Source organism: Chrysemys picta, chromosome 6, assembly GCF_011386835.1.
Source record: "Chrysemys picta bellii isolate R12L10 chromosome 6, ASM1138683v2, whole genome shotgun sequence".
NCBI lineage: Eukaryota > Metazoa > Chordata > Testudines > Emydidae > Chrysemys > Chrysemys picta.
In genome coordinates, this window is record NC_088796.1 from 112243295 (window position 1) to 112255397 (window position 12103).

At 39.8% G+C, this 12103-nt stretch overlaps 1 protein-coding gene across 49 annotated transcripts in view; it reads right to left on the reverse strand.

The window, feature by feature from the left end:
• The window catches only part of ELAVL2 (ELAV like RNA binding protein 2), a 147719-nt gene that overhangs the window by 22506 nt on the left and 113110 nt on the right, over positions 1–12103 (reverse strand). The window lies entirely within an intron of this gene.

Genomic DNA, 12103 nt, shown 5'->3' on the forward strand with positions numbered 1-12103 from the left:
GGTACCAGGGATTTGTTTAACCTGGGGCTAATACATCTATCTCCCATTACTTTTCTATAGCCATCTAGCCTTGCCCCACCACACGATCTGAAACAAAACATCTTCTACCATCACTACCACCACAAGAAAGTGCTTCCAGTTTCTCACAAGTAATCCTCAACATCTACACCCGTATGTAACTGATGTCTGCTAAGCACCATGCCAGTTTCCTGCTCTTTGGAAGTCTGTGTCCTTCAGTTTCTATTTATGGTATCAATACAGTGGTGATTACAGTGCATTTCTAAATTCCTTGAAAAGAGGAATTATCCCTGCTTTCATCGTTCAGATAATTCTCCACCTGTGAGTAATGGTGAAGATCTGTTTCTTGTAACCAGAGAATGAATCCACATTCCCACATGACCTTCAGAGTTCTGAGGTTGCTAATGTCCTATGGCAATAGGTGTCCATGATGAGCGCACAAAAAAAATATATATATATAGGTAGGCTCCCAAAATACATACATACATGTAACTGACGAGGCAACCCTTGGCATGTTCTTAAGAACCCAAATGGAAGGGAATTTTTTTTTTGGAAATTGCAGAAGATGCACTCTAGAAGTGGTCTGATGGAGATAGGCAAGTATGCTTAAGAGTTTGACACAAGTAAGTTCCTTGGATGAACGCGGACTAGAATTGAGGTCAGCCTCTTCATCAAAAAAAAAAAAAATCTTGTAGTTTGATCTGTCAAGAACCTTTGAATCTAGTGCAACTGATCTCCCCAGTGGCTGGTCTGTGGACAACCTGGGATAGAAGCCCAATATGACAGCCCTATTTGTGTAAAAGTGGCTTCTTTGAAATGGGAAGCCAATTTTCTTCTTGCTCAAGGAGGTAAAAAAAATGATTGGCTGTTCGGCCTTTTAGTTTCACTTCCTTTATTTCTTCTGGTGGAGCATCCAATCCCAGGACCAGAATGATAGTCATGCTGCCACTGAAAAAATGTCTCTTTCCAGGCAGTGTGCTGTGAGTTAACTGTTTCTGCAGTCATTGTTCCCCCTTCAAAGTGTGAGGACGAGTTGGAGAAACACACAGTGCACTTGCCTAGGGTTTTGATTTTCTTTTACTTCTTGAACTTTCTGGAGGATCTAGTGTCATTTCCAGGCAGTTATTATAGGACAATAAGCTCTTTTAGGCACCTTCCAGGTCCCTTTTTCCAAGATTAACATTCCTTAATTTCTGCATACACTAAAGGAATGGGAGTGGGCAAACAAATATTGGCTGCTGCTTAAGTGAGCATGGTGGTGAAGGACAGAAAAGATGCCCATCTGCTTGTCAACTGTCAGTAACATTCAGGATAGAACCTCAGCGTGAACTTGTGGGAAAGGGGAATTTCTGGGCTTGAGTTCAGATGGTGGCAAGCAAAGGAGTTATCGCCTGTAAATTTGATTTAGGTTGAGCTTTCCTTTTCTGACTTGCTGTGATTTACTTACTCTAATCAGTAGTCAAAAGGCAGAGACTAAGGTTTGGTTTTTGTTGCACTACCTCTCCTGGGCAGTCCAGATCTACCAAGCTCAAGAAAGACAGGAAAATAAGGGTTCTTTCAAAAAGAGGACCCTATACAAAATACACAATCAAATTAAATAGATACTTTCCTCTCTGAATGTGAACCAGTTTTTCCTCAACAAGTTGTTAAAATACTAGTTCAAAACCCTAGATATTTAGAGAACTCAACAAGCTAGTCAAGTTAATCTGATATATTTTTCAAGTTTCTTGGTACACTTTCTCTGTACAAACAAACATAAAGCAACTTTAGTTCTCCAGTGCTTTTAAATTTCATTTTTGTCTGAACGGAGGAGCCACCTCAAAACGCCCCTTCCAGAACGGTAGGTGAGGCATGGTTACTTTTCAGAAGGGAGCAGAGATTAACCACGAACCCATTTATCCTGCCCCACTGATTCACCAAGTTTCTGGAATCAGTCTTTTCAGAAATAGGAAATCTATTCTCTTCCTGGAACTAAAGGTTACAAGGAAAAATCCAAATAACCCAAAGAAAATATACACTCAGAGTGTTAAGGCTGAGAGAGAGAAAACCGTGGGTGTGCGGACATGGGGGACAGAAGGGATACCATATATATTCCCAACATCTGACCACAGGACAACTTGCAGGAATGCGCCATACTTAAGCACATGCTCTATGCTTTTATTGTCACTGCAGCTACGCTAACATCATGTTTGAGCTGTTCCCTGGTAGGATGTGAAATGTACTGAAGATAGTTCACCCACCCCCCCTCGCCACCATTTGAAAGAAATTTTTTTTTTTACTGAGTAGGGGGTTCCTAAATGTTTTTAGATTAAAAGGTCTTAGAGATAAAGATGTGACAAGGTTCTGATGATGTTTGAAAAATGTTACTAAGAAATGACTTCTTATATATGAAATATCTATAGCCTCCTAAGAGCAAGAAAAAGTCATGGGCCTCTGCTCCACAGTAGACTATGTCTGCCTAGAAACCTTACCCCAAAGGTTTCCTCACCCCAAAAGCATTTACCATATTAAAGCATCCATGACAGTCAAAATAACAGGGTTACCTTTACCAAATCCACTCTACGGAGTCAGTTTAGCTGTACTGGGGGTTTAGGGAGATGGCACTGAAGGCTCTACTGCTGGAATAATACGATAGTGTTGAATGGCCCCTGCTAAAATACACCACCACCTCGATATAACGTGACCTGATATAACATGAATTCGGATATAATACGGTAAAGCAGTGCTCCGGGGGTGGGGCTGCGCACTCCGGTGGATCAAAGCACGTTCAATATAACGTGGTTTCACCTATAACGCAGTAAGATTTTTTGGCTCCTGAGGACAGCATTATATTAAGGTAGAGGTGTATTATTAATATTGACTCAGTTGAGAGTTTTTTAAAAAAGGGGTGCATCTGAATAAGCATGACTATTTCCTTTCTTTTTATGGAAGGACTATCATTTTTGTAGTAAAGAGTGACCAGATCAGTTGATTTCCTCTTGTATAATTTGGCTTGGCAGAATTTGATTTTCTTAAAATAATTTCAGCAAATAGCAATGTTTATTTTTAAAGCATTTTCTATTTAAATTTTCCCACTTGCAGGACATTATGGAGGAGCCAGACAATTATTCAATGACAGTAGATAGTGAGTTTTAATTAACTTTTATAAAAGCTTTAACTTTTTGAATTTCAAAATCACAAGTTATAATATACAAAGTAAATATCCTTAAAATCAAACTGTAGTAAGTTCTCAAGCCACATTTTTCTTTGCTTATCTACAAATGTTGATCATCATCAGGGGAAATATTTTTTGTCTGTGTGCGGTGAAATCAATGTTTAATAGAGATAGTATTACTCACACTTTGGCATCGACTGAAATGGCTATGATTGTATGGAAAAAATAAAGCAATACTAATTAGACCCAGAGAAGGATAAAACAACTTGGGATCAGGAAGAACAATTCCATCTAGGGAACAACCTTCCCTTTAAAAAAAAAAAATACTAATTTAATTGGCATTGAGAGAAACCAGAATGACCTGGTGTCCATCAGATGAGGAGAAGACATCAATCTGGTAGTGTTTTGTTAAAGAATGTCCTGAGAATCAGATTCCATCCTGCAAATTGTTACACAGCGTTCTGTCTTTTGACCCAGGAATTCAAGGTACTTCTCCCAAACCCTCAAGTCGACTGATATATTTCTTGGCGGGAAAGGGTGCCACCAGTTGAAGCTGACTCTTCAATTGGTGGTTTTAGGACACCTCTAGCATGGCAGTGAAATTCCGCTCTTCCACCAGTTACTGTACTGTGGATCTTTGAAACAGTCTGAAGGGAACGCACTTGTAAGGATGCAGTCAAGCTAGAATCAGAGAAATGAGTTCTGAATCTTAAACCCTTTTTGGAAGCCTTCAAACAAAAAGACAAAGATGTATTTAAGACACCAAATGGAAAGAATTAACAACACTGAAGACACACTTGTTAATCAGGTTCTCAATTCTTTTGCATGTCCCAGTTTTTAAAACCAGAAAGCCATCAGGTCTTCAGAATAAGAATGCTGCTCTTAGCTCTTCCTCAGGTTTCAGGCAGTTAGATTACTTATTGTCCAAGTGAAAGGACATCCTCTCCGTGCCTTTCCACCAAAGGAACTGGCATCAGTATTGAATAGTTAGAAGGTCTAGCAACACTCAGGCCCATGAAAATTTCCTGTTTGGATGACCAGGTAAACTGAGCAGAGACCAATGATTATGTGCAGAAAGAAGGACATGTCAGACAAATTCCACATTTGAAGAAAAAAATCTGCAAATGGAAAAGATGCAAGCATAGCCCAGGAACAGCTGCCATACAAGTGACCATCATTCCTAGCAACAGAAGGCACAGAAAAGCAGATGCTGCAAGATATTGAGAGACCTCAATAGATATTGAGAGATCACCTCTGAGACTGAAGAGAAAGACTGAGAAAACTGTTAGTCTAGGAAATATTTCCCATGACAACATTATTCCCTAGGTTATCCTGAAGTGGGTTTTTGGATTTACTTTGTGTTATTCTAGAATAGAGCTTTTTCCACAGGATGATCATTTGATAACCTGTGCCACCTTGAGTGTGCATAAGATATTGAGTTTTCTGGACTGACGCCTTTCTTTAGTGGGCATTTTCTCTGGATAGAGTCCAAGGATGTTTGGCCTTACATTTTCTTTTGGGAGAAGGAATCTCCAACAAAGGGAAAAAATAGATTTCCTTATTTATGCTCAATCACCTAGCCTAAGAGCTGCTGTCCCTGCTGTGAGGCAAGGTAGATTAATAGATTTTTAAAACCAGAAGGGACCATTATGATCATTTAGTCTAACCTCCTTCACAATACTGGGCATACAAATTACCGGATGAAATTCTACATCAATGCCAGCATTCTAACTCTGGATGAGCTAGAGAATATTCATTCAAAAAAAAAAAAATCTCAATTTAAAGAATTCAGTGATTAAGAATCCACCAATCCCCTGGTAATTTGTTCTGATGGTTAATTACCCTCACTTGAAATCTTGCATCTTATTTCCAGTCTGAATTTGTCTAGCTGCAGTTTCCAGCCACTGGATCTGGTTGTGCATTTTGCTGCTAGATAAAGGGCCCTCTATGTCGTCTCCCCATGCAGGTATTCCTATGCCATGAATAAGTCACCTCTTATCCCTACTCTTGGGGAGGGGGTAAGCTTGGTGAAGAAGATTTCTAGGAGCAGCAGCAAACCCTGGCAATGAACTCCAGCACTCTCCCTTAGATGGTCTGATACAAGGGGTTTGAGGCGGGAGGGGCACTAGTACTACAACCCTCTTGTTTCCAGCCTGGGCTATTCCATAATTTGGGCAATTTACTCAAGAATTCTGATGGCAGCAGTTTTGATTGCCATGTAAACAAGTTGTGTAGGAAAACTGGAGATACTGCTGGGGGGGGGGAGGGGGGGAGTCAGCTCCATGGGGTCCTTCAGGAAGCACTCAGTATAGAACATTCTTCAGGCAAATAAGGAAGCTCACCAAGTTTCTTAAGTAAAGAGAGAGAAATTAAGTTTAGAAAATTAGGAGACAGAAGCGGTTCTCCCTGACCAAAGCACTAAGCTGGGATCATGCACCACAGAAGTAAAGCAGGGGAACATTTAGAACAGGCAAGTACTGTAGAATGGCCAGCAGTTTGCACAGAATCCTATGCAAGTAGTTTGATAAATTACAAACCCCAGTGCACCCCAGAAAATATCAGTATGCAATTCAATTGCTGCAGGACAGTGGGACACTAGACCGGATGACTCCCTCCTCCCCACCACCCACTCCAGTCTGGAGCTGTACTGAAAAGAGGGAAACATTCCAGTTAAAGGCTGTGAACTCCCATCCTCTGAAGTCTTTCCCCACCCATGTGGCAAGGACCATGTCCCTGCTACTGTTGTCTTAATGTCTTGGTGCTGCTCTGAAAAAGTGTTGAGCAAGTTTCCTTGGTGCTCTTAAAGCTGCAGAGAAAAAGAAAATGTCAAGATGCTTGCCCATTTCACACTGCTGTTACTGCCACCAGTCGCTTACTAGATATGGATTTTTTTTTTCCTTTTTACACAGTAGAACCTCAGAGTTCTGAATACCTTGAGAATGGAGGTTGTTAGTAACTCTGAAACATTACGGTTGTTCTTTCAAAAGTTTACAACTGAATGTTAACTTAATACAGCTTTGAAACTTTACGCAGAAGAAAAAAATGCTGCTTTTAATCATCTTAATTTAAAAGAAACAAGAACAGAAACAGTTTCCTTACCTTGTCAATTTTTTTAACCCCTTTATTTTCTTTTTGATAGTTTACGTTTACCACAATACCATACTCTTTGCTTCCTCCCCCCCTCTTCTTTTTTTTGGTCTCTGCTGTTGCCTGATTGCATACTTCCAGTTCCAAATGAGGTGTGTGGTTGACTGGTCAGTTCATAACTCTGAGGTCTTGCCTCTCTATCTCACTCAATACACTACTTCAGAGTCATGCACAAGGCAAAACAGCATGTTCAATGCCAATTACATTTAACATTCCTCAGGAATGTTTTTACAACCTATGAAAAGCATGCAATAAAAACCCTTATTGGGTTGATAAGAGATACCCAAAGTCAATATTTAATTAACATCCAAAAACTTGGACAGCCAGGAGTCCATTAAAGGTCAATCAACTTCACTCTCTTTCAAGAGTTTTACATTTTAAAAAGCACATCCATATTTTACTATAATAAAAAAGGTGAAACACCATCTCTTACGCAGAAAACAGAAATAATGGAGTTAAAGCTAATCTAGCCAAGTCCTCTTAGCCAAATCCAATTTAAGGATTTGTTTTTAGGGGGTAGGGAAGAGGAAGAAGGATTGGTGTTATTGACACTATAGTAGTGAGGTTTTTGCTTTAAGTTGGTACAAGACTGCTGTGCAACATCCAGCATGTACAGAGGGTTTTTTTTAAATTAGTGATACTAGTCCACTTCACCGGTTATTCATTCCATCATCTTGGTCTCCTGGTCAAAAAGGACTAAGTTTTGCTGAGGTGGAGAGAGCTTCTCCGACAAGGAGAAACGTGCCCCTCCGTAATCCCCATAGGCTGTTAAGCAGCTGCACTGACTAGCTCCAAAGGGAATTCTACCTGGGAGGATAGAGACTGAGAAACAAAGGCTGTTAAATTGTGTATATTGCATATACAAGGACCTTTATAGTAAGAACTATGGAACTGCCTAAGAAGAGTTTTTGCAAATTTTTAAAATTCAGTCTGACAAGCTGTTTTATTTTGCTCCAAGTGATTAGACATTGTGGAATAATCACATAGCTTTAGAAAAAAGCAAGAGTTTACAGAAAGCGACAAGATATGCATTCAAAACCAAGCCTTCCCTTCAAAATACTATAATATAATATGAAAAATGCCCAATTTAAGCTGGTTAAATAAAAAAAGTCACTCCTGAAGACCTTGTGTGTTAAGTGTCAGCTTAGAGCAAATTTTACCTGGGGATGAAAAAAAGAGGAGGGGTTTAAAATGGAAATGCTGTCAAAGCTTTAACTATAGCATAGCAAAAAGACACTATAATTACCATTTATATAACTCCTGCAGAAATTTAAAGAAAAAACACCTTTACCTTTGTTCCAAGATAAATTGTTCTACTGCTTCAGATCTGCAGAAGCACTTCACTTTATCTTGAGACTACAGTCCTGAGGTATTTAATTACCCTGTCAAGACCACTAAATGGTCTGGCACCATGCCCTTTCCCTCAATCTCTGCTGATTGATAGCATCAATAAAATTTACTTGCTTTAATTAAAGCTCCAAATAGGATCCCCTTTTGCCACTCACTAGATCAATGTTCTTTAATACTGGAAGAACAAAATACAAAAGTGAGGAGGGTGTCTCTTCCTCACCTTCACAGTTCATTTGCCTCCAGTGTCCTAAAGGAGCTTTTACACAATAAATACATATCTCCCAGTTCTCTTGAGATGGTGGTTAATGGAAAAGATCACTATTAAAAGCTTATCTACCAAAGATTCCTTCCTGTTAATATACTTCCACAAAGATGAACAGGTCAGACTCGCGAAGAGCAATACGACTGGAAAATACCCCTCACTGCTACATACATTCAGCACTAGAAGTCTACCAAAGAGAAGTTAGTGGGTCTGTGTACTAGTCACATTCTTCATTGTATTAAATAAAATGCGTATCAACCGTGTTTAAAACATTGCCAGCAATGTTCTTGAGCAAGTAATAAATTCTGGTACAACAGTTACTTTAAGATGATTACTGTTGCAAAACAGGATAATGGTTCACAACTAACCAAGTATTGCTACTGAATGAAATGAGATGCACACCATTAAGTTACATAGCAAACTATTTCAAAAGGTGTGCATACCTGTAGTATGTTCCTCATCTCAAGTTTCTCTTTACTATAGAATATGTTATTTCTTGGCACTCGGATGAGAAAGTATTCTACAATGGTTTGCCCATTTTAGTTTCAATGTTGCATTACGTTATCTTTCATTGTTGGACAGTTAGTAAGTGATAATACCAAAGGAAATCTTCACAACACCACAACACAAGCATGGCCAAGAAATTTGGAAAGTTAACTTTCTGCCAACTTCTGCATGAATGACATTCCATTTTAAGCCTGAGGATTTTTTTTAATATATGCAAGAGCTATGCAAGAGTGGGAAGAAAACCTACAGGTTTAATACTTTTGATTAAATATTTCTTAAATCTATATTCCCCTGACAGGTGATAATTACTCTTGTAAACACTTTAATAGTCAATCAAAAAAACGTTTCTTGTAGGAATCATGTGAGAGAAGAAATGTTTAACCAGCCTTTGCCCAGGTAGAAATCAATTGCTAACTTGCAAAGAAGGGCAGAGGTCTGGAAGCTGTATTTGCTGACAAATGCTGTACACAAAGAAGCACTTCAAACTGTTCTACTTGCTACTCACCTAGGATTAAGAAAATACATGTCTCAATGACAATGGTGACCTCAGAAAATCCCACGCCTAGTCTTGCATTTAAGTGAACTCTGACATCCAATCCATCTCACACTAAATGGTTAACCTTTCAATGGTATCTTGCATTATAGCCCCAATTGGCATGCTGGGGGAAAAAAAAAAAATAAACACAACAACTACTGGTCCCAGTGGTATTTCTGTGGGACAGAGGTTCCCCCCGACACGGACATCATCCAGGGATCAACTTTGCCCATCCCCACATCCAAGGGGTTCACCCCCTCCAAGCAGTGAGGAGGTTAAGTTGGATTAGCAATTACAAGGACACAAGTGTTCTTTCCCCTTTCCCATCCAAGACACCTTAAACTACAGCCAGTTTCATTTTTGGCATCAGGGAGGAAAGTTGCCTGCTCTAGGCCGGAAACACAGCTCTGTGACAATTCACTAGGGCAAAAGAATTGCATTGTCTGCACCCTGCTCCATAGACAGGGCCTCTCCTCAGACTTTTTCAACCTAGACAGTTTCTCTCAGGGATCTTGCAATTTGGTATGCTTTTCTAGGTAAACATGAAGATAAACTGTTCTTCAGCTATCTTGGAGCTAACAAACCCAGTAGAAGAAGCCACTATTGCTTGTTTTTTTTTCCTAAAATGAAAATTCTGTTCCTGCAGACCAAATCAATCCAAGACATAACTTTCCCCATCTTTATTTTGAACCTGGACAAGTTATCAGTTTTTGGTCCATTAATACCTTCTACTGGCATCTTTTCAAAACTCATCAGCTTATGTCCTTGGAAGGAGTAATCTTTCCCAACCAAACAGTGAATACATAAGTAGAACCAAGTGAAGGGCTGAGAGAGTGGAGGGACTATACTGATCAGCTCAATCAAAAAAGTTAAAGATTTCCAGCTAGCTCATTTTCTGTTCAAAGGCAATAACTCACGCAGCACTAAAAAGGTTCCAATAGCAGTGTCTCCCAAAAGTGACTCAAAGATCACAAAACACCTTCTATAACACCAAATTACAATTTAATGATCAAACTGTACTATTAGATGAATTTAAGACCTCAAGCTGTGATAAAAGTCCACATACATCGCAAGATCTACAACTGTCAACTATTTGATGCAGGGATTCTCTTTTTGTTCTGTGTGTGTAGTGCCTAGCAGAGTAGGTCTCTGATCCTGGATTGGGGCCTCTAAATGTTACCACAGTACAAATGTAGATTTTTCCTAGTGCCAAAGGTCAAATGAGTAATTAAAAACAATGAGGGCAGCATAACACAAATTTATAAGCTGCTGTGATTACCAGACTAGGTCTGAAAACATGATTGTATGAATGAAAAAAACCAATGCAAAATATTTTGCAAGTATTTTAATAAAATCATTCCTACATTTTTTTTTAATGTTAGAGAGTTAATTGCATTTGTAAAAGGGGCAGCCTGATTTTGCACATGTTGCAGTATGAGCAAATTTTCAAGCACATCTGCTTTAAGACAACAGTGTTGGTAGACTCTCCTAAAGATTACAGTATTAATGGTGGCTAGTGCTAGAGGTGGGAATGGAAACTGCAAGTTGCAGATGCCCAATCCCGTGCTCAATCCATAGTACCATGTAGTAGGTACACTACCCTCCAAAATGGACTACTTCCACTTTCATGGTGAAAGTTGACAAGTGTTGATCATTTCACCAGACCTACCGCAAGGTAGACCATTTCAGACAAAAAAAATGGGGGACGGGGGGAGGAAAAAAAAAAAAAAAAAAAACCCGCTTTTGCAAGTATTAAATATTCAGCAAAAAAAGCTGCTATTTCCATCTGTTTCGCAAACTCAAACTGGCCCATCGTGTCACAATAGTGTGTCCAGCTCTAATCGTAGCCTTATTTATGGGAGTCAAACAATGAGGGATAGTCCCATCCTTTCCTTTTGAAGGAAGTGTGTAAAAACTAAGCTATTTCCTAGCTGATGTGGAAATCAGTGATAGCTGTAAGGACCAGTTTGTCTGGGCTTGATAATTTTAGCCAGCTCAAAGGTGTTGATAAATAAGAGTACGATATACTAACAGGAATGGGATGAAGTCTTGATCTGCCACAAATAACTCTGGTATAACTTTACAGGACTGCTATGGTCCTAGCTGGCCACTGCTTAGAGAGAACTGGTTTAAGATGACAAACCTCACCCACATGTGAATTCTGAACCAACACAAGCCTCTTTAAGACTAAACTAAAGCCCAAAACTACTCAGAAGATTAGCATCCTTCTGACTGAAATAATTCTAGAGAGACTCAGGCTAGGTCTATACTACCCACCTGAATCGGCGGGTAGAAATCGATCTCTCGGGGATCAAATTATCACGTCTCGTCGGGACGCGACAATCGATCCCCAAATCGACGCGCTTACTCCACCAGCAGAGGTAGGAGTAAGGGCTGTCGATGGGGAGCCGCGGAGGTCGATTTTGCCGCCGTCCTCACATCGGGGTAAGTCGGCTCCGATACGTCGAATTCAGCTACGCTATTCGCATAGCTGAATTTGCGTATCTTAAAATCGACACCACCCCCCCGTAGTGAAGACCTGCCCTGAGCAAGTTAGGACAGAAGCTTAAAGGCCTAGAAAATATGACCGATGAGGAAAGACTGAAAAAAACCTAGGGTTGTTTAGTATGAAGAGAAGAGAAGAGTAAGGGGGACCTGATAACAGTCTTCAAGTACATTAAAGAGAAGGGTGATAAACTGTTCTCCTTATCCACTGAGGAGAGGATAAGAAGCAATGGGCTCAAATTGCAGCAAGAGACTTGGGAAGTTTTTCTTAATGTGTAACCTAATTCTAAGGGTAGTTAAGCACTGGAACAGGTCACATAAGGAGTTTGTGGAATCTCAGTTATTGGAGGTTTTTAAAAGCAGATTAGAAAAACACCTGTCAAGGATAAAAGTAGGTAATACTTAGTCCTGCATCAGCGCAGGGCACTGGACTAGATAACTTACTGAGGTCCTTCCCGGCCTATATTTCTAAGATTCTATGAAAATAAGTGTTCAAAAGGAGCTCTTGAACTTTAGGAATAAAAGGACAGCTAGCCTCATTCTTCTTCATTCTTGCCCCTAAGCTCTGAAGGCAGACAAGTGCCACCATAAACTGGTTTAGGTGATAACACTCGGGGAGGGGAAG